Raw genomic sequence first — 21,641 nt, 5'->3', positions numbered from 1 at the left:
AATAAATTTTATTAAAATGAAACCGTATTTTGATTGACCAAAAAGTTACATTATTCTGTAGCCGATAAATAAAGTTTTATTATTAGTAAAAATCAGATATCTAACTACTATAGATTTACCCCACAAAAAGGGCTATAAGATAACAGTAGGTAAATTTGAGTTGTTTTCGGGCTCTCCTGAGAAGTTGTCATTTTGGCCTTACGCTACTCTAGTTCTTAACCCTCGATATAAAGAGAGAAAGGCAAATCAATTTGCTGTTCGATCATATAATTGACAAGTTCAGGTGAGAGCCATTACGTCACAGTTAATAAGTCTAAAAGTAAACTTCTTACGTCTGTCAATCATATGAGTAACGATGATCTGACGATAATACACATGATAAGTATAAAAACCAATAAAACTGAGACAGCAAAAATAGTCGCAAAACAACCTTAATTCACAGATTTCGTGTAAATCCGGGTTTTCGCGCTTGAAAAAAGGTGACCAAGTTATCAGCCAATGGGTTGATTTATAATCTCACTTAAAAATAAGAAGAGCTAAAAAGGATACGGATGTTCAAAATTTTCCTGTTTTCGGTCAATATGTTGACAGTAAGAATCCGAGATAACAAGTTTTTGATGCACATAAACATAATAAATTAAAGACAAATAAGGCAACAGTTGAATCCAGACATAATTTAAATGCATTGACGAATAAAAACCCAAAAGATAATAATATAACGTCTAAACAGAACCACCATAAAATGAAGGTCAAAACTTCAAAACCAGTTCCATGTTTTGATGCAAAAGTTTCCATTATACGCAAAATGAGATCTGGAAGAGTTCTCGTGACAAAATAAAGATCAAATAAGAATGCTATTAATAAGAATTTATTAAGTGATCGAAATTAATTGAATATCATTTAATGGAAGAGACAACGACACCCACGGATATGAGCAAAAACTTCCATCTGAAAACTATAATGGCTGATTCAAAATGAGTTAAAACCTTCTTTGTAAGAAATGAAGACACACTGTTGAGGATGACCGTAACCAAAGACAAGATAAAACATCGTGAAGAAACCTGTGAAAAATTTACCACGAAATCGGAATATACTTCGATGTACCGCAACTATTTCGCAAAGGATCTCCTTTAATCTGTAACTTTTTGGTATCCAAATCCAATTATGTCTGAAAAAAAAAGATAGAATCAATGACCTCACCTCATTAGTGCTTGAATCATCTTAAAGTGCACAAACCAAGGCTAGGAAAACAATTAGTTAAGCTGACGAATGAAATGGCGAAATTTTTGATTGTGTTAAAAGATATAATCTAAAAATGTTTTGATATTAAGCCAAAACTGGTCTGTGTGCTGTATTTTGTATTTCTGATCAATTCAACACAATAGATTATGATAATTTGTGACATTTGATAGAATTGTTTCATCGCTTCCTTCAATATGAAATGTCGTTTGCTTTTTTAATGTTTTGTAAGTTGACTCATTGAATCTTTATCTTATCAGATTGCTTTATCAATGTAACTTGCTGTAGGAATTTCTTAATATGATTCATTCTTTCTTTTGTCGTTAATATCTTTGTGTTTAGACACAATGGCGTTTAATATCAACCCCATGGTTACGAGTACACCCCTAAATGTCTCATTTCCTGTATTGATGTAACAACTGCTCAAATTCATCACCTTGTTTCTACACATGCAACTATTTTATTATCTTTTCTAGTCTCCCCAATTATGCAACCCTGTTAAAAACTCTATTATTTTTATTAAGTTGTTGGTTAAATATGCTGTTTTTATTTGAATATTTACTAACTACATCTACCATATTTTTTTACTGTCCTTAACTGTCATATTTTCGTGCAGTATATTATTTTCAAAATCTGCATCAGGAATACCGCAATATTCTTTGGTTTGTTATTAAATAGTCATTTGTTTTATAGTAAATACATTTCAATAATATTTTTGCTTCATCAGCATTATACCTCTTTCTTAGTTTTCCAAAATCACACAAACGGCCAGCGCACTAAACTATGGTTCCCCTTAAACAAAACCTCATTTCTTCCTTTTTGTATATCCAGGCTTATCCCCAATACAGTATTTACAAACAGCTCTCGTCACGGGGAGCGACAGGGACAGGCATAGTGTGCGAGTGAGACGCAGCACGTTTCGGCTGCAGTGCGACTTGCAAGCGTGCACTATACGTTTTTGCGGCTGCATTTCTGCAATTTTGCGTTTGGTGTAAGGGATAAGCGATTATTAAGGCTGATAACTTTGTAACTTTAAAGAAACATGAATCATATTTTTAGGCACAGTCCTCATCATAATTAAATTCTATAAAACTCACTAGCAATTGAAACGAGGATACTTTTTTATTATTGTTACAAACAATTCAAAAACTTGTTCCACTTAATATTTAGACGGCTTAACTCACCTTAAGCCATTTTAGAACAAAAACCATCTCATAAGCTTACCAGAACAATGAGAACACTTCTCAAAACATGGCAAATAGGTATTCATTTTTTCTAAAAAGTAAACAATACCATAACCCCCACCATTCATAAAAGCCTCTTTTAACATAAAAAAAACAACTCTAATTGTCTAATTATTGGAATCGGCACCAGGAAGGCCAGTCGCTCCCGCTACCTCTTATGCCCTGCACACTTGCATTAGACAAAAGCGTGCGGTCGGCCTTCGAGCGACCGGTTGCCGGCCGCTTACTTTCGTATTGCAGCCAGCTCGCAACTATTCAATTATTGCTCCAAATCGCACGCGGATAACTGCTCACGTATACACTGATTTTTAGGTATGTCTTTTATTTGATGGTAGTACAGTTGCAAAGAAAACTTGGTCAAACTTGATCTGGAAATAAACACGTTCATACTTACAAATGTTATAAATGAAAAAGAGAGTTTGTTTATTTAGCTTCCACCAAGCAATGGCTGCTGAACAGATGAAGGCAGGCCAAGTCGCAGACGAAACCTAGGTAGATATACCTACATCAGACCAATTTACGATTTACAAAATACGCAATTCAAAAAATGCTGAAGCGGCAACAATAGACCTCAGCAAGAAGGGCAATACCGAGAACGCATTTTTATAATAGAGCAAAAAATATGGACGCCTCATAGTCAATGGCGAATGACGTCACCATCGATTTCGGAAGAATGATATGGACCTTAAAAGAATTTGAACAAGCTTCGTATGAATCATGGCGAATCCCAAAATATTTTAAGTAATAACAATTATTTTTTTCAAACGGTTCTCATGTTAGATGAATCACAAAATTAACATCTAAGAATTTTAAGATTTAAAAGTTACCTACACATGTAAAGAGCAATCAACTTTGCGGCAATACAATGAACTCTGTGTAGTTAAGAATATTTAAATAACGTCATTACGGTAAATACTTAAATAGTAAGATTTATCTGTCTTTTGTTTAGAATTTTCTACTATTCTTCGTCTCCTTATAAGATGGCTTGTGACTCTTCACCTTTTGCTGTTTTACATAGATGTGAAAATGTGCGTAGCAGTAATTCATGAAAATGTGACTACTTGCCTACTCTCACAAGAACAGATCCGTAATTTGAAAGAAAATATTAAACGTCACATTTTTTTCAACAAATTACGGATCTGTTATATAAATATTTACTTACTAAAACACAACACTACTCAAGTTATTCATAACCAGGAATTACTTCTCGCATATGGATAGAGTTGCCGTGTTTTGTCAAAACCCATTTAGTAGTTCTAACGCGAAAGAGTACCAAGCTTACCCATATACATTCTTAGAAACTTTCTTATTTATCTAAGTACTTAGGAGTAGGATTAACCTCGTCTTGTAAGAAATTTAATTACGAAAGCCCTGAGCTTGACCGCGACCAACAATATTACGAACCTAATACTGATTGATGACCGTTCCGAAGAGATTCTCAGAGCTCATCCTTTCTAGAGCAATGATGAATAGCTCCGAGTCAATGCAGAATATAAACTAATTACAAACTGTGATAGATGCGGTGAGTGATGAGCCTGGTCTATGTATTGAAGATTTCTTATTTTTAATTGCAAGTAAACATGTTCTGTATAGAAATTCTGCAGTTCTTAAAAAGCACATAGATGCCAATGTAGCTAAATGTGAAATGTATAATTTTGAGTACATTTAACTTTACGAAGCCTATTTATATTTTCTAATTCAGGAATGTATGAGGTACGTGCTGTGGAAACTTCTTTTTTATAAGAATAACTTAAAGCCTTCCACAATAAATGAGCTATTTAGCACTGAAAGCATTTAAAAAATAACTGAAAGTGTTTCAAATTGGACCACAAACAAACAAACTGCGGCTTTTAATATAGAAACATACACTGCGAAGGCTTGGTCTCTTGCATAACAGTTCCAGTTTTTAGCATCTCGTGGCCCTGTGCTAGTATCGATGTAAATTCGTAAAAACAGACCTCATTGTCCCTTTTGTGAAGCAAAAAAGATTCTAAGTAAGCCTATCAATATGCCTGAGGTTTTTTTTTTCAAACTTTAATATAAGTAATTTACGATAGATTCTCTGTACGCAGTGCCGAAGTTTTAAACAACAATTTATGAAGCCAAGTATTGTTAAAATGGAGACGGAAAAGTTAGCTAAAAGACTTATAAATAAACTCAAAATTGTCACTCTTAAGACATCGATAAAATTTGCGGTAAGCGTAAAGAAACTTTTCTTTTTAACTTCAAAGAGACGTCGTCTGCGCGTGCGCTTACAAGAAGTATTAAACTTTTATATTTATTACGTAGTTTTAAGACAATGTTTTATCCAATAATTTAATTCTTAAGATTCATTATTACATGTCATGTTTTCCTATTGATATTTCCTCGTAATAAAATTGTTAGTCTATGGGTGTTGCGCAGACTTGACACTTGCTAACAATTAAAATTATATATCGTTTCTTGCTGCGGAGATAAGTATATGAATTATTTACAATTTACAATAACTTCCATGAAAATATTTTTTCTTGTTATTTTCACTTTTTTTGTGTAAACATTGCAACGGAAATATGTTTTGTTTTTTAAGTAATAACATGTACTATTACAATTTAATTGAAAAGAGAAGAATAATCATAATAATGAGACTAGTTTTACGACTAGGATAGCTTTGAAATGCGAAAATCAACTGGTTGTTTTGGTCATTATAAAAACAATAACTGTTCAATTTTGTCACAAACAAAAGATAAAACCATATTACGAAACTCAGAGATACGGCACGCGAGTTATAAACCGAAGTTTATCGGTTTTCTTATTTCTTAAGCCGTGTCCACACTTACGTGTCTCTAAATTACGTAAACTCGGTAAATAGCAGCAGGTGGTAGTTGTGGGTCAGCCTTTACCGTGACGAGGACGGCCAGTACCTATTTGACATTTTAAATTTGGAATCCTACATGGGCTTGTAGCCTAGTCGTCTATGACATTAGTGATGTGAGGTTAGTGGGATAGACAACCTTGCCATAGTTGGAAATTGCCATTTTCACGTGTTTTTTTCTATAGAGATATAGGTCTTTGTTTGTTCTTAGTTCCTATTCATGTTCTTTTGCCACATTTTGCTATATAGTTATATGGGAGATTAAACAACAACAAAGATCATTCATAGACATCAATTCATATCAATCATAAGCTTTGAATTCCACTGAAGCCACTTTTCATTGCGCACTCATGGATCGAACAACGCACCAATTAGCCGTCCCCATTAATTGAATTATCATGTAAAAATCATATATTCTCGCAATTTGCCAATCAATTACAATGGACCTTCGCAACAGCCGCAATTTCGACGCATCAGCGAATTTAAGCTCATGCATCTAGTACGAATGCAACCGATTGGTTCACATCATGTTTGCGACATGGAATTCGTGGTTAGTCGTGCGTTTCTGACTGTTGAGTGTTGGTGTGCCTTAATAATCGATCATAATGAATTATCGATTTGTTGATTTCGTGTGAATGAGAGTTTACGTAGTTGGGTTTTGGTGGTGTGTTCGTTTCTGTAAATGGTATGTTATGAGGAATGTTCTTTGGTCTTTTCTGGTGAGAATGTTTGAGTAATAAGATTTCGTAATAAACCAAACAATTAACCAAAAGTAATTGTAACAAATAATCGACATTATCGATGTCGTTCAAATCACGATTCGATTATCGTTATCAAACAATCGGTTGACTCGAATGAACAGTCGGCTCGTGCGCCTAGTTGACCCGAATTATTTGTGCCCAGCAATTATCCATAATTACTAGTTAAGCCAACCCTAATTACTTCTTATGTATCGGAATGCGCATTAACACCGATTCTAACTATTTCATGTAATAACTACGATAATAACCGGGTCTATTTGGAAAATTTCCATGTGTACATAGTACATGTATGATTATAAAGTTACATACTCAATTATCTTGCATATTAATATATTCTGAAGCATCTTCACTAACTTGGTAAACAACTTTGCTATAGATCGTGTTCAACATGACAAATATCAAGTAGTAGGTACATAAAAACCTCCTTTATATAATATCAGACTGGCCAGTCAGGTTTTTAGATGTAAAGCAAGCGTTAGGTTTACTTAGCTAACCTGCGGCACGTGTTTGACCACTTACCGGAGTTTATAATATAAATATTTGGGTCTAGACACGTTCTAAATGTCTTTCATGGCTACCTAATGTTAATAGACTACTATTTTCTGACTTATATAACACACGAATAAAATGAATACGTGGAATATTCATCAAAATCAACAACTAACCCATATTTAAGAAGATGATCAAAATAAATAAACAGAACACACTCATACATCACAGAGTAAATAATAAATCCAAAGGTACTCATAATGATCTCAGTAAGTACGATCCTAAAATAATATTTTCTCTGCCAATTACAGCCTTTCAAATAAACTGCAGGCCACTGAACAAAAACGTTAAGTGCTCCAGTACATTGACCACAACATATCAAAACTTTAAATCAAACGCTAAAAAAGAGGTCGCGTTTCCGCTGCACAATACGAATATTATATTCGCGTTTTGCGCGGCATTAGCCGCTGCCCGTCTCAGTCGCGATGAGTTCTAAACCGCTCATCGCCAACGAAGTTTTGGCATTCATTAATCATGCCATTGATTATATGGATGAGGTCAGCATCGTGCAGATCTGCAGATCAGCCTACAAAGAGGAGGAGGTTTGCAGTGCAAAGCTGCTGCTCTTCACGTCGCTCGGACAACTCGAGCAGATGCCATCCCGCCGAAGGGACGGTGGCGACAAGAGCCTGCAGGACATCATCTCCCTGCTGAAGAGGACTGATCCTGATGACGTGCCTGAATTCGTGGCGAAGGACTTACATAAGTTGCCTCCCGTCACGTTCGATCACGTCGATGTCACCAGGCTGTTGAAAGATATCACGTGTCTCAAGGCTAGCCTGGAGGATATGAAGTCCAAGATGGAAGCATCACAAGTTACCATCAATGACCTGCGTGGTGAAGTGGCGTTGTTGCGCAACGCTGTTTCTGTAAGTGGGGCATTGGATGTAATTAATGTGAATACTCGTCGCGGGCGCAAAATGCGTCGGTCATCAGTTTCGAGTCGGCGAATTCGAGTGCGTCACCGATCGCCGATGTCGCTGACGATGCACCCCGCCCCGCCGCCGCCGTTGTTGCCGTGTCAACACCTACGGCCGAACCTTGCGTAGGAACATCGACCCCCAAACGCGCCTACGCAGCAGTAGCAGCCACCAACAAGCCCGCTGTGACGCAAACAAAGCGGGCTAAAGGAAAAGGGGGTAAACAAACCCGTGGCACATCACAGCCACAGACTGGTCCTAAGAAGGACACGTGCGACAAGGATGGCTTCATAAAGGTAGAAAGGAGAAAAAAGAGGCCACCTTGTAGGAATCAGTGCGGTACCGCACAAACAGGACCCAACATCCTGCTGCGTCCTGCAGTACCAACGACGCAGTTATACGTGTCCCGTCTACATCACACCACGACGGTGGAGCAGATCGTGGAGTATGTCCGGTCCAAGACCAACTGGACCTTGAGGGTGGCGAAGTTGGAGTCGCGCCACAATACGAACTTCAATTCGTTCATGGTGCGAGTTCCAACTCATCACGTCGAGACATTCCTCAAGGAAGAGTTTTGGCCGAAGGGTGTCGCATTTCGGAGGTTCCGAGGATGGCTACGCGACACCTCGCAGCGTAACACGACGCCGACGCTTCGTGTACATTAGTTTTTAAGTTGTTTATATATTATGTATTAGTGTATTATAATTTAATGTTATTATATTTAAGTATGGTATTGTATTTTCTATGGGCCTTAGATGCCTGATGCAAATAAATAAATAAAAAAAATAAAAATAAAAGGAAACCTCACGGACAAAGCTTCCAGTTTGTTGCCACAAGTATAATGCGCTTATGTTTAGATTTGCACGAAATATTTAGACAAGAGTTTCTGCAATAAGGCTACTCAAAATCAAGCTATTGGGGGTCGGAACGTATGTGTATATAAAAAGGCAACTTACGGATAAAATAACTACACAAACGATTTTTTTTGTACAATTAAGTTTAATTTTGGCTATGAGCATTAAGTGTTATTGCCTATTTATTTCAAGCGACTTATAAAAAAATTGTTCAGTTCAAAAAAGCCTCAAACTTTGGGCAAGATTTAAACCGTAAAAACATACGGCCTTCAAAATTTACGGAGGCGTGATCGGCTTAATAGATCAAACTGACGACGAAATAATTGTTACAAATCGGCGCCTATCGCCCACATTCGTGTAACGTGTTTAAAAGGCAAAGATATACGTAAAACATTAAATATATTCAAGTCATGGAGTACCTAAGTGTCGTATTTTTAGCCTGTCTCAAACCAGAAAGCATAAAACGAGTTAGCAAGATGACACTATAATCCGAGGATTTGTGATTTATGACACGATGACGAGAGTGTCGAACGCTGTTGTTGCAAACAATTATCGTTGTGACGGTTTTTCCACGAGTTGAATATCAAATCAAACATTATATGAACATAAAGTGGAATATGTTTAAACTAAAATAGGGATTTACACAGTGTTTGTGTTAATCGGAGGATAAGATGACAAGGTTGTAAGTTATTTAGGATTATTATAGTAAAGTTCCAAGCATTTTACCCTGAGGAACGCCTACCCAAATATTTGACAATCATGAAATTTTCAGTATAATATTGTAATACATTTTAATGTGTTGGCAGCTGTTAGTATGCAATTGTGCAGGTGGGAGACCGTCCACTGGTTAAAAATATAAATGGCCTATTTTTTACAATAACAATACTATAATAAAACTAAATTAAATGGGTTTTATCATGAGTATTATATCAACTGATATTGTGCGCAGTCGCTTTATTTTGCATACTTGTAACTCGATACAGTAAGGTCACTAAAGAGAACTACGAACAATTTCTTGTCATGTGTTGACCTTCCTTGTGAGTCATTTTGCATTTTCTCACCGCATCCGGGTCACTTTGGGATTCCTAAACCTTCAATGGCTTCTCAGTTGGTGAAGATTAGGTTAAGGTGAACTCATGTGTAGTACCTAGTAGATTCATCATGGACTAAAAAAAATTATACGTCATAGTATGCAGAAGGAAAATATTTCCGTGTTTTCTAACAAATTAGTAATTTACAGAAAGGTAAAGATTATCTCTGACCATACTAATAAATATGGTTACCAATAAAGAAAAATATTGAAGGATTATCACTTCATTGTATTCTATATTTCTCGTTTACAAGTCGTAGTAGTAATAAATATATTACAAATTAAATATTCTCAAGTTTTCTTTTCTACTGTCTTATCCAACTATGATATCGATGAATTTTGCTATTTTGTTCAATTTATTTTTATTTTTAGATTTTCATTATTTTAAGTTTTGTTTTTGTATTGTTACAGATTGCAAAAGGATTGTCGCTGTCTGTGAAATGTTATAGAGTGTGTCTGATAGTACTAGCGTGATATTACCGACTGTAGTGAAGTGCTCTGTGTCCCGGATACATTGGACGACGTTTTTCAACTAGGCTGTATTGCCTTGGTAAGTTTGCATGTTAATAGTCTGTTAGTAAGTGCAGTTAATATCGATAGTGAAGCAATTTGTGTTCTCTGACTCCATATTTTTATGCTAAAACAAATGTTAAATGCTCATTATGTGTCTATTTGTTACTGGAAAAATAATATGTAATTTTCACAAATTGATTGTATCGATAGAGAAAATTATAAGAAATTAACTAAAGTTAATACATGACGGTTTGAAACTCGTTATCCCACATTACGTAGGATCAAACTTTACGCAATAGCGTCAGATTGATTGCTTCAAACTGCCGCCGCTTGGACACTAAACTTGTCGGATATCTTGAATCTGATTCAAAAACAGCGTTGAACATATTTCCATATTCTTGGCAATTTATTTCGTCATGATTGACAGTTTATTCAGTTCCAATAAAGTTCTGGTAACCGTTAAAATATTCATCGATAGCGATGAGTATGACTAAATTACATAATGTCGTTATGCATAACAGTTGGTCTGAAGGCCTCTTCTGTACCGGTTCACACATCCGGCTCCGCTTGAACTTGTACAACTTTTTATTCCTCAGCTTTTTTAATTAAGACTTTGATCTCTTCTCTTTTTACTATAAATCAGCAGAAACTTTTGTTGCAATATGATAAAAAAGCCTTTATGAACGTAAACAACTCGATACCTACATCACCATAAAATTACTTCGTTTACTTAACCTACAATACCAAACATAATTAACGAATGTCGAAATAAAATTGCAAGTAATCCTAACCTTTCATCACTTCATGGTTAATATTCACACCAATCATACAACAACACATTTTATTGTAACTACGATAAATTACAAAACAACAATTAACGAGTTACAGTAATAACGAATCGATTATGAAACTCCGGTTCGTTGACAGCACTAGTTTTCCCGCGTTTTTGCAATTATGGCGGGCAATATGGCGGCGAGCTGTCAGTTGATGGGGCTGTTCCGGCGATGTTTCCGTTGCGATGTGATTACTGTCCTTGACAACAATGGCCAAGGTCGCGGACGTGTGACAGTTTATTTTCTGCCATGAGAAATTGTTGCGTGATTTGGTAGCTAGGCTGTATGTTCGATCATTTTAATGTCACTACTTACATGTGTCATCTGCCGAAGATTTCGGTTGCTCTTAATCGCCTGAGCTCTATATGATTTTTATTCATGTTGAATAAGTGAAACCTTCATACAATATTCAAATCGTTATTTAATCCCAATCAATTTCTACTTAGGTAAGCAATCCAATAATTTTTACATTAACCTTAAAATTGTGACATAATCCCAAGTGAAACATGGCCCTGTTATTACGTAAATCTTAAAGAAATGTTGTCATACCAAAAATAAAACTTCGAGGGCACAATTAACCCTAAAATGCTAATGTGTTCCTAGGAGGGCACCCATGCGTGTGGTCCCATGTATCGTCCCGCGGGCGGAACGCATTCTATCACTGACCACTTATGCCATGGTACCGTGGGACCGCAGGGAAAGTACAGGGTGTGCCGACTCACGGCTATGGAATATCACCTGACCTGTCTGGCTATGGGGAAATATGATCAAAACCAGGTAATTAGCAACAACATTTACATAATATTATGCTGATGACTAACTTCCGTGACTTACATGGATTTTAGATAATTGTAGGCGTAGCTATGTGAATTTAGTTCTACCATTGCGTTTAAGATGATCGCTCGTAGGTACCTTGTAATTATAGCCCTAATATTGTTCAGGAAATATTTTTTTCAGTTTGTGTGTAAGTAATTACTGTGATATATTCTTCTAATAAAATCCATACACAAATAGATTTTTATGGCGAAAATATGAAACTTGTCAAGTGTCATTAAAATGTTATCGTAGCGTAGTTCATTGGACCAGTAATGCACCCAGGCAGGCTTTCCTGGGACTAATTAAAACAAAGTTGATCAAGCAGGTAATATTAACAGCTTCAAATAAGAGCACGAAGTTAACACCTAGGCCTGCTACAGAAAGGCATGCACAGGATCGTAAACTATTCAGCCGGCAGTTCGGAGCGAGGGCAGGGACCTGCGCGCGCGCAGAAAGCTCGCCGACCCACTTACAACCAGAACCGAACCCGTTCCAACGCTTTTACATAATTCCAACTCTCGCTACTGCCTTTATCACGTACAAATATTTCCGAATTACTGTTAAAGATGGTTTCCGAACCGGTCGGCAAGGCACAGGGTGCGTGTCGCACTTACGGGTTAACTGATCTTATGTAATTCAAAAGGCGATCGAAAGCTGAATTTTAAAAATAAATACTCGTTGAATTACCTTGTGTACTTACGCAAATAATGTGCAAATATCGTATTTACTTCGCGATTATCGCATCGTCAGCATTAGTGATGACCTAACCCACTTACAGTTACGTTTGTTTAACTATTTCCTTAATACAGTGAATATTTCTCATTAAAATCAATTGAAGCACGTGTGGAATGCCTTAAGAACTTGCTAATAGGTTTTTGAATGTAGGTAATTACAACGAGTAATAGATTGTACTATTTTCTAATCACAATTCGCTATTTGCAAGATTCAATCGGACTACTTTTGCTATAATGCAATCTGCACAATTCTCGGCGCGAACTATACATTTCAACGCACAGTTTCTATTAACACTAACATGAGCTGACTTTTCAAGTACGTACATTCAAGTATTCAAATGACTACTGCATGAAATCTAATTCTGACAAAAAAAAATTAAGAATGCGACCTCGAACTACTTTAAATTTAATTTATTACGCGGTCTCAAAACTGCAATCTCGACGAATTTGGCGACCGTCACAACACGAAACGGAATAAATATTTTTGTGACCACTAAATAAGTTTCGTCATTTACCATTTTTTGTGAACGACACAAAAGGTAACTGAACTAAGAAATATCTAATAACGACTAACAGTATTCTGTAATGGACTGAAATAAAACAAGCTAAGCGAAAGTGAATTGGTATAACAAAGTCGAGTACAGTTGGACGAGTCCTCATTCCCACAAAAAATGTTTAATGCCTTATTGCTTGGCTAGTACTTACTTAGTAGCTCTAGACGATTTATTCACCACCTAACGTAGAACAAGGAAACAATTATCTACATTGTTATACTTGTGTTGAATAACTTTCTGTTTGTCTGCAGCTACTCTGATATTTGGTCGTTCAACTTGCTTATTGCAGTTTTCCTAGTAGTCGCTATGAGAGCAATTATACTTCACGATAGACCATTAAATATTTTTAATTGAAATTCCAGTTATAACAAGCTTGTCTAAAGATCTGAATAAACAACTTTCCATGGAACGTCTACTCTTATAGATTTTGAACGGTCATCCAATCTCAATTGAAGAGAAAAGTGAAAAAATGCTGCCTGCCCCACCCGAGGTACCAGGACAACAGAAAGTTTATGTAGTAAGCTGTTTTCCCAATATGGTGGAACTGCTTTCCAAGCGTCCGTACAACGGCACTAATAAAAAGTTTATTGCAACACTATGTTCGGTATTTAACGTCTTTACATAAAGCCATCTTCACTTTCTAGGCTTAATTTTAATTACAACTTCTTTTTCTCATTTAACGACCTCGTGATGTGCTTACGTTTTGATTTTACTAACGTTTTGTTTGCGGCTTTTTAATTATTGCAAATTAGAGGTAAAATTATTTTTAAAATTGCTGCTACAGGTATGGAAATCATAAAATCCACAATTCACGTGCGTGACAAATCGGTTTGCCAACGTGATGAAATAATAATGATGATTTTTAATTCTTCATCATTTTTAAATATAAAACAAGTGAAATTGAATTAGTATGTCACGGTTATGAGGACATTGTTTTATACAAATAGGTATATACATCGATTAAAAATCATAATAGAATACTTAATCGCCGTAGTTTATTATTTGAAGTAAAGTTATAAATACAATGTAATTCAAACAATGGATAGTTTTAGCGTTTTTATCTTTGCTTGTGTAAGAAATATAATAAACATGTTACTGAAAACTAAACGTTTAATTAATCAGTGATAACTTTTCATAACAGAAGGTTTTACTTTACTTTCTTATTTACCTTTTATTTTCAGTAACATTCTAAGGGGCTCGGAAACACCTACGCTTATCGTAATTCAGGAAAAAAATACTATATGCTCTTGAGCTCTTAATAATAACACAGTGACACAAAAAGCACCATCCTGTACGCGTAGACCGGTGAACGGGCCTCATAATGATCACGACAATGCACGGCCATTAAATCATATGATAGGGACACATAGAACCACACTATATTTAGAACGTAGGCATAGAAGTTATTTGCAAAACCCGCCCAATGCTAAGAAAATCACGATCTTTATCTCACGCACTATTGCTACACGGCACCCCTTACTGTTCGCGGTAAAGCGCAGCTACTTGCAAAGATAAGTTGTTAAAGAGAACCCTAAATGGCGGATATTTAGTGCCAGTTTAGATTCTTCCTCAAATTGATTTCCTATTTATTCCTTGCGATTCTCCCGAAGTGAGTTTAATTCTCATTGATCAAAGTTTTATTATATTTTGCCAGTATTAAACGTGTTAGAAACTACAAAGTGTTAGAAACTTCACCTTCATATTCTGAATTCATACATGAACTTTGCCAGCATTTTCACCTAGAGAGCAAGAGCATTTTCTCAATCGGCTCTTCGCACTTCAAACATCTAATGTGCTGCTTTATTTGACCAAGAGCGGCTGACCACACATGTGACAGCATTATATAAACGTAAATGTCATATCATTTTCGTCACAACCACAATCGTGAATACATCTTTAGCATCGTAAACAAACAAAGCGTTGCAAATATTGGGAAGATAGTGAAATCGCAAACACGGTTCGTGCAGCGGCGCCTCGTGATCTGTTCATCTGTTTCGAAACGTTCACGTGTCAATAACTAGCGGTTACGAAGGAATGTGATGTGCTCATTAGGTTATTGTATGTGGACCTTTACTGTTTAGCAGCTAGAATTTATGTTGGGGACAATTCCGTGATCACCTTTTGAACGGTGATCACATCTACTCGTATATCAAAAACTGAAGAGCTTGTTAGGTTGTTTGCTTGACGCGCTAATCTCAGGATCTATTGGTCCGATTTGAAGTGTTCTTTTATCGTTAGTTACATCTTCCTTCAATAAATGGGCTAGGTACGACCATTTATTGAAGGAAGATGTAAGCTTTTTATACCAGGTGTGCCAATTAATACTAATACTATATAAGCCTTCAATGTATCTGTGATTTTCAAGTACCTACCTCAAAACTTTTCTTAACACAACACTACAGTTTTTCGTATTGCCCATTTAGAGAGAAAATATTCTTGCAGCACCTTCACTTGCACTCAGCTATGAAGATGCCCTACCCATTTAAGTCAACAAGCCATTGAAAGCCTTGACATGTGGTATTTCAAGTAGCCGGTGATGGGGCAACGCCATACTCGGTGCGAAAGTGATCTCCTATTAGCAGACTCGCTTTTACTCAAACGTCTAATTGCTAACCAAGGTATTACATACGAGTTTGTTGAACTCAGTACTGGTTAATGAGGAATTTGTCTTTTTATATGGTACCTGCTGTGGCTTATGTTTTAAAACCCGATATAGCAATTCTGAAGAGAAAATTGAGAATATATTTAAATATAGATTTTGCCAGTGGTTTCAACCACATCCTGAGATAACTTCTTCCCGCACCCGGGTGAAAAGTAGCCTATATTTTATTCTGATGTACAAGATAATGTTACTGCCAATTATTATTCCTATCAAGATCCGTTCAGCGGATTTTGGGTGAAAAATTAACAGACATAGAAACTTTCGTGTTTTCAATATAAGTAGGAAGTAGATTAATATAAACCTTTCCCAGAAGTCCTAGCTACGCTATATTTCACACTAACTAACCTAACAAATCAAGCAAAAAACCAGACAGATCTATCAATAACAGTGCACCAAAGAAACGTAATGAAACAACAAAATAATTTGCAACTATAGTAACTATAGTTACGGCGGTATATATCACAGCGGTTACCGTAACTAGTTCTAGCAAAAACTAGATTTAGATCCGTTCACTGATACCGGCTTTCTATGAAGCATTGTTTTGTTTTGATTGTAACTAGTAGGCTGGTTTGTTGTACTTAGTTTCTGGTCTCGAGAAAGGACTGTTCAGCCTTCCATTTATTTTTAAACGAAATTAAACGTTAACAGTGTAAAGAACCAACCTCTCGAGTATGAGGGTGCGGGTTCGATTCCAGGTCAGGCAAGTACCAATGCAACTTTTCTAAGTTTGTATGTACTTTCTAAGTATATCTTGGACACCAATGGCTGATAAAAAAGTGACGGAAAACATATTGAGGAAACCTGGACTATAAAGTCTGAAATCACCAACCCGCATTGAGCAAGCGTGGTGATTAATGCTCAATCCTTCTCCGTGTGAGATGAGGCCTGTGCCCAGCAGTGGAACGATCAAAAAGGCTGTAACAGGTTATGAATTCTGATAAGAGACTTGTCAAGGTATCTCTAAACCCTGATTTTGCTTTTGGAATAAGCTATCCTACACTGAAAGAATTCTACAAATAGGACTAGTTGTTCTTGAGTTTAGCTCGTTGAATGTCAAATTGTTTAACGGAAGACACGAGTATTTTAGTAAAGTAAGTTCTACATAAATACTGTAACATGAATTCTGATAGTAATCTCCAATTACTTCGTTTATCGTCTTCTTTTATAGTTGTTTTATCGTCACGTGGAATTTAAAGCTATTAAGTAACAAGCTCATATACTTTCTTATTTATAACTTACACGCGAATATGATGGTCTTCAGTGCACATCTTATGTCATTTGTATCATGCAACATCACAACGGGTACAGCAATTTCAAATTCAATTAATATTACATCGATCTAGATGACGTTCTTTATATTGGTACGTTAACTTTGTTTTTTTTTTTTGGTCCTTATTGTTATTATTTTCCTGTTATTGTTAAGTAAATGCTTTGCTTATGAAAGACTAGTTTCAGCAGCTATTTTGCATCAGCATAAAAAGATGAAACATGTACTATCTAACATTTGAAAAAAATCTTTGTCCAGTATTTCCAGATAAGTGCATTTCTGCTTTAGCTGTACGGAAATCATTTTCAAAAAGTCTGTTGTACAATTTTCATTATTATATTACATTTTGTTTTATTTACTTTTCGTCTTCAAAATTAAGTTGTAGAAAAGGCTCGGGAGATGATGATGTCTTCAAAATGACTTGTTTCTAATTTCCCGTTGAACACAAAATGAAAAGGATCGTAAATTTCACACAGGTGTACTAACACGTCGTGTTCAATACTTTCCATCATTACCTCTCGTTCCCAATCCGAGGTGTCTTCTCGTAGAAAGTCTCGCGTGACGTAATGACGGACAAACATTACAGTTTACAGTGCATTATACAATCAATTTAGCGTTTCAATGCTCGTTGGCGATGAGCCGTGCTTTATAATGCTTTACTACGCTTGTTTGGTGCTTTAGACGGTGCTAGACGCCATCTTTGTTCTTCGTTTGTGATTATATTGCTTAGGAGCGGTTCCCCGCGGTTTCACTAACATCCCGGGGAGCACTTTCCACGACCGGGTAAAAAGTTGCCTATTCTTTCTCTGACTTTATACGATTTATAGACAGACAGTTACTTTCACATTTATAATTAAGTAGCAAGGATTTATTAGACTATTTTTTACTTTCAATTAATATTACAAGTGCACATTTTCATAACAGTTTTTCAGTGTCATCCAATTAAAGATATTCAAGCAGTAACCTTTTTAACGTCTTCCAAGGTCCGTTAACTTTCAAACGTACCCATTAAATAAACATAAGAATTAACCTTCGGACACACGAGGAATTGAATCATCATACACATACATAATAATACATATGTATATGTATATAAAAACCGTTTCCTTCCTCCGGATAACTTGTATGATATAACTTATTCTTGTGGTTTAAACACGGGATATAATTTGTCATTGTAAATAGCATTGAAGATTTATAATTTAGGTGTAGTCTTGGTAAATGACGGATAAGTCAAGGTTGTTTATGTACTGATTTTATTAAAAGATATGACTAAAAGATAGACTAATAGCACGTATTGAACGTAAAATTCAGAAATCCAAAGTCAACAAAAAACAATTAGGAAAGAAACCATCTAACTGAAACTCGGCAGAAAATATAATTCGATCTACTGAAATCGCTTCAGCCAGCAACAAGCCCCCGAAATCGATCCAAACTTTCACTTATCACAAGCAGACTCGACAAACTATTGATGTCAATCAAATAAACGCAACACAAACATTGTCGAGTACATAACATTCATAATCCGAGCGTAATTGCAGACCTACAGAGAAACCGACGCGGCTGCGACAACTCGAAAGTTGGGTAAGGCCAATTAAGTTTTGTAAGAAAATTCTTAGACTGAGTGTTGTGATTTGTAATGTACAGTTTCTTATATTTTAGTAAGGATTTGCGTGATGATTTAAATATAATTATATTTACTTGACTTCCCGTTACACTATTCCACAATTAATGATTGGCGCGTGTTAATACTCGTGCTCATTTATAGCTACTTTCCTCCAATGTACTATGTATTGCAAAAGTCTAATAATAAAACATTGTTGTAACATAATATGCATTTACAATAGCTCGTAATATTTGAATTATTATCTACACAAATGGATGAATCCCTAAATGTAAATACTGAGTAAGTAATATGTTTATTTTCGTTCAGTATTCAAAAGTATATTTTCGACTGGCTTACGCGACGTTAAAATAAACTTATTTTAGGAAGTAAAGAAGAACTTTGGCCTAATTTTTGCTGCGATTTCTCTGTCAACTTGTAGTAAAAACTATACTATGTTATACAATTTACGGAAGATAATAAATTATAATGTTTCGTCACATGTCCAATATAACATGTATTTGGCTTACTCACTTGGCTCATTAAATTAGTCACACCTTCTACATAGGCTAAATAATTTGGCCAACATTCAGGTGAAATTATTTTATGTTGGCCAATCTATTTCTCTGATTCACATTATTGGAACTTATTCTTCATTGATTAGAAAATGTGAAAATTATTGTTATCAATGCCAAAGCTATTTAAGTTGGCTTCATCCGCACATGAAAGGGTGCTGGAATCCTACTTATAAACGCGAAAGCTTATAAGAATAAGGACGAATGTTAATCTTTCACTCAAAAACTTCTGATTATCCTATTTATATGTTTAAAAAATCTGTAGTCAAGTCAAATAGTATATAGGGACTTTTCATGAAGAAATTCTCACTAGCTGACAGACTTAATTTACGTAATATGGATTCTAGTTAGACCAGCTGAGACCTGGTTACATGGAACTGTGATTGGCAATGTGGTATTACAAGTTTCTTTTCAAGCCGAGCCCTTTAGAACAGCCGCACACTGCAGAATAAACAGTCACCCGACAGTTACTCCGATGGTTGTATTTTTTTTAGGAAGGCTTGATTAATATCAAACTTTTCAGTCATTTTGATGCCGGCTAAACACCTACCATCTTTGCACCATGCTTGCACCCATTCATCTTCATACTGATTAATGAGCCCAAACAAACTATCGGCCGACTATATGTAAGTTTGTAGTGTGTGGGTACTCTTAGGGTAAATAGGTGTGTGTTCTTGTATAAACTGTGAGACATTATATAGTTGTCTAACATAAGTGGTATTATGTCCCTAGGGCATGAAACGAGAAAGTTTGTGTGTTTAGCTAAATTAGCATAGAGTTGACTGAAGGCAAATGGAAAATGGGAAGTTCACTTTTACTTATTTTTACAGTTTAATGACTGTGTAAGAAAATATGTTTATGTTTCACTTAACTTCCCAGTTCCCACCAACAAGGTCGTAGTGGTTAGAGGTTAAACTACCAGACTCTTTTTAATATAAGTGCCTATGCCGTTCAATTTCAAGTGAGGCAAGTATCTAGATACGAATATATGTGTTTGCTAAGTATATCTTTAACACCAGTGCCAATAACAGACTATACCTTGAAGTAGCCAATCCGCCTTCGCCTTCCGATCTACTTTCATCCAAATATGCGATTTAATGTCAGAGCAACCAAAGCCTGGTTTGATTTAATGTCAAACCAGGCTCCAGAATAGTATTTAAGAAAATTTAACCTCCGAAAAAACTTTACATACCTAGCTTTATGCAAGGATGACAAGTACCATCATATGACGCATCAACGCATCCTATGCACACTCCTCCCACATTCTAAGCTATCAATACAAATATTTCGCCCATGATTTGTACCAAAACAATGCACATTCCCTCCCTCACGGTGAACGTTACTCACTCTGCGCCCACGCATCACTCTCGTTTTCAACATGCGTAAGATAATCCACTAATGTTTAGTGATAGTAAAAGTATGTGATGCTTTTTGTAGGCTTTTGATATCGTATGTGGGGAGATTGTATCAGGATAAATTTTGAAGATGACTTTAGGTATAGAAAACTGTTACACGGAATGTCTTTTATGGTGTGCTCACAATTTGCCAAATAAGCCATCAGTGTGGTCATTTGGAAATCATTTATAGCATTGTTAATATGTTGATATACAACCTTGATTACGATTGTAATAAACATTTGCCTACATACAACTATCATCATAATTATCATCAACCTTTTCAATTATCTGCTAATTATCTCAAAGCCCAAACTTCCGAACCTATTATGAAATCACTATAATATTATTTATTTAAATCATGTCTTGTTATTAACATAAGGTTCAATAAAGTTATGAATAGAAGGTATATATCGATGGAGGCTATCGATCGGTTACAAAAGCCGTTCACATTCGTTGTGTCCGGCTGCAGCGGAAGTAACGGTGCGAGCGACGCGTGCGCATGCCTATATAGGGCTGGATAGTTCCTTAATATATTAGTTTGTACACTTATTATATTATTGGTGAATAAAAAATATATCAGTTTTTTCAGTCTTTTCAATTTAAAATCTATCAAGGTTAGAAGCTGGATGAGATTGATTCTTGATAGTCCATCCGCTGTTATTTATTTTGTACAATAATGATCAGGTTACTCTATTCAATAAATATATTTTTTTTTTTATTGTTCTACTAGGATAGTTTTTTTTTGTGTTGTCAAAGTCAATGTCAATTAAAGATTTCTATTAAAAAAAATAAATAAAAACATATCGTGCCAAATAATGTAATCATCCTTAACAGAATTATTTATACATCAAGGCGCGAACCCTATAACAAACTGACCTCAAATGAACAAGCTTACGATCAACGATTATAAATGATCTGCAAAGCCCTATGGCTACTGAATATAGATCAATAAGATCAGCCCTCGAGGTCACTAAGCACATTACACCAGTTCATTGTCAAGTAAAAGTAGCCAAGCTACTTGTGTAATAACTTGATATCTTGACTCTCAAGTTTATCAAGTAAATATTAAGTCAACTACAATGTGTTGTAAGTATAACAGTTTCTGTGTAATTGGCGAAATGTGTGTTAATTAATTAACTTTGAGTTGTTAACACAAATTGTTGTAATTGTTATTGGTGCAAT

The 21,641-nt window shown here is 35.7% G+C and overlaps 2 protein-coding genes across 3 annotated transcripts in view; both read left to right on the top strand.

Annotated features, from left to right (window-relative positions):
* Window positions 1-21,641, top strand: part of LOC126054939 (small ribosomal subunit protein uS14m) — a 180,005-nt gene that overhangs the window by 73,011 nt on the left and 85,353 nt on the right. The window lies entirely within an intron of this gene.
* The window catches only part of LOC110370107 (proteoglycan 4), a 66,384-nt gene that overhangs the window by 2,674 nt on the left and 42,069 nt on the right, over window positions 1-21,641 (top strand). The window contains exon 2 of one of the 2 annotated variants that reach the window (XM_049842009.2): window positions 9,920-10,058. The gene's annotated coding sequence lies outside the window, so the exon portion shown is untranslated. Of the gene's footprint in view, window positions 1-9,919; window positions 10,059-18,437; window positions 18,469-21,641 lie in introns of those variants that run through there. The other variant, XM_049842010.2, reaches the window with a different exon arrangement.

Source organism: Helicoverpa armigera, chromosome 5, assembly GCF_030705265.1.
Source record: "Helicoverpa armigera isolate CAAS_96S chromosome 5, ASM3070526v1, whole genome shotgun sequence".
NCBI lineage: Eukaryota > Metazoa > Arthropoda > Insecta > Lepidoptera > Noctuidae > Helicoverpa > Helicoverpa armigera.
The sequence above is the reverse complement of the archived record's forward strand: the minus strand, read 5'-3'. Positions and strand labels throughout refer to the sequence as shown.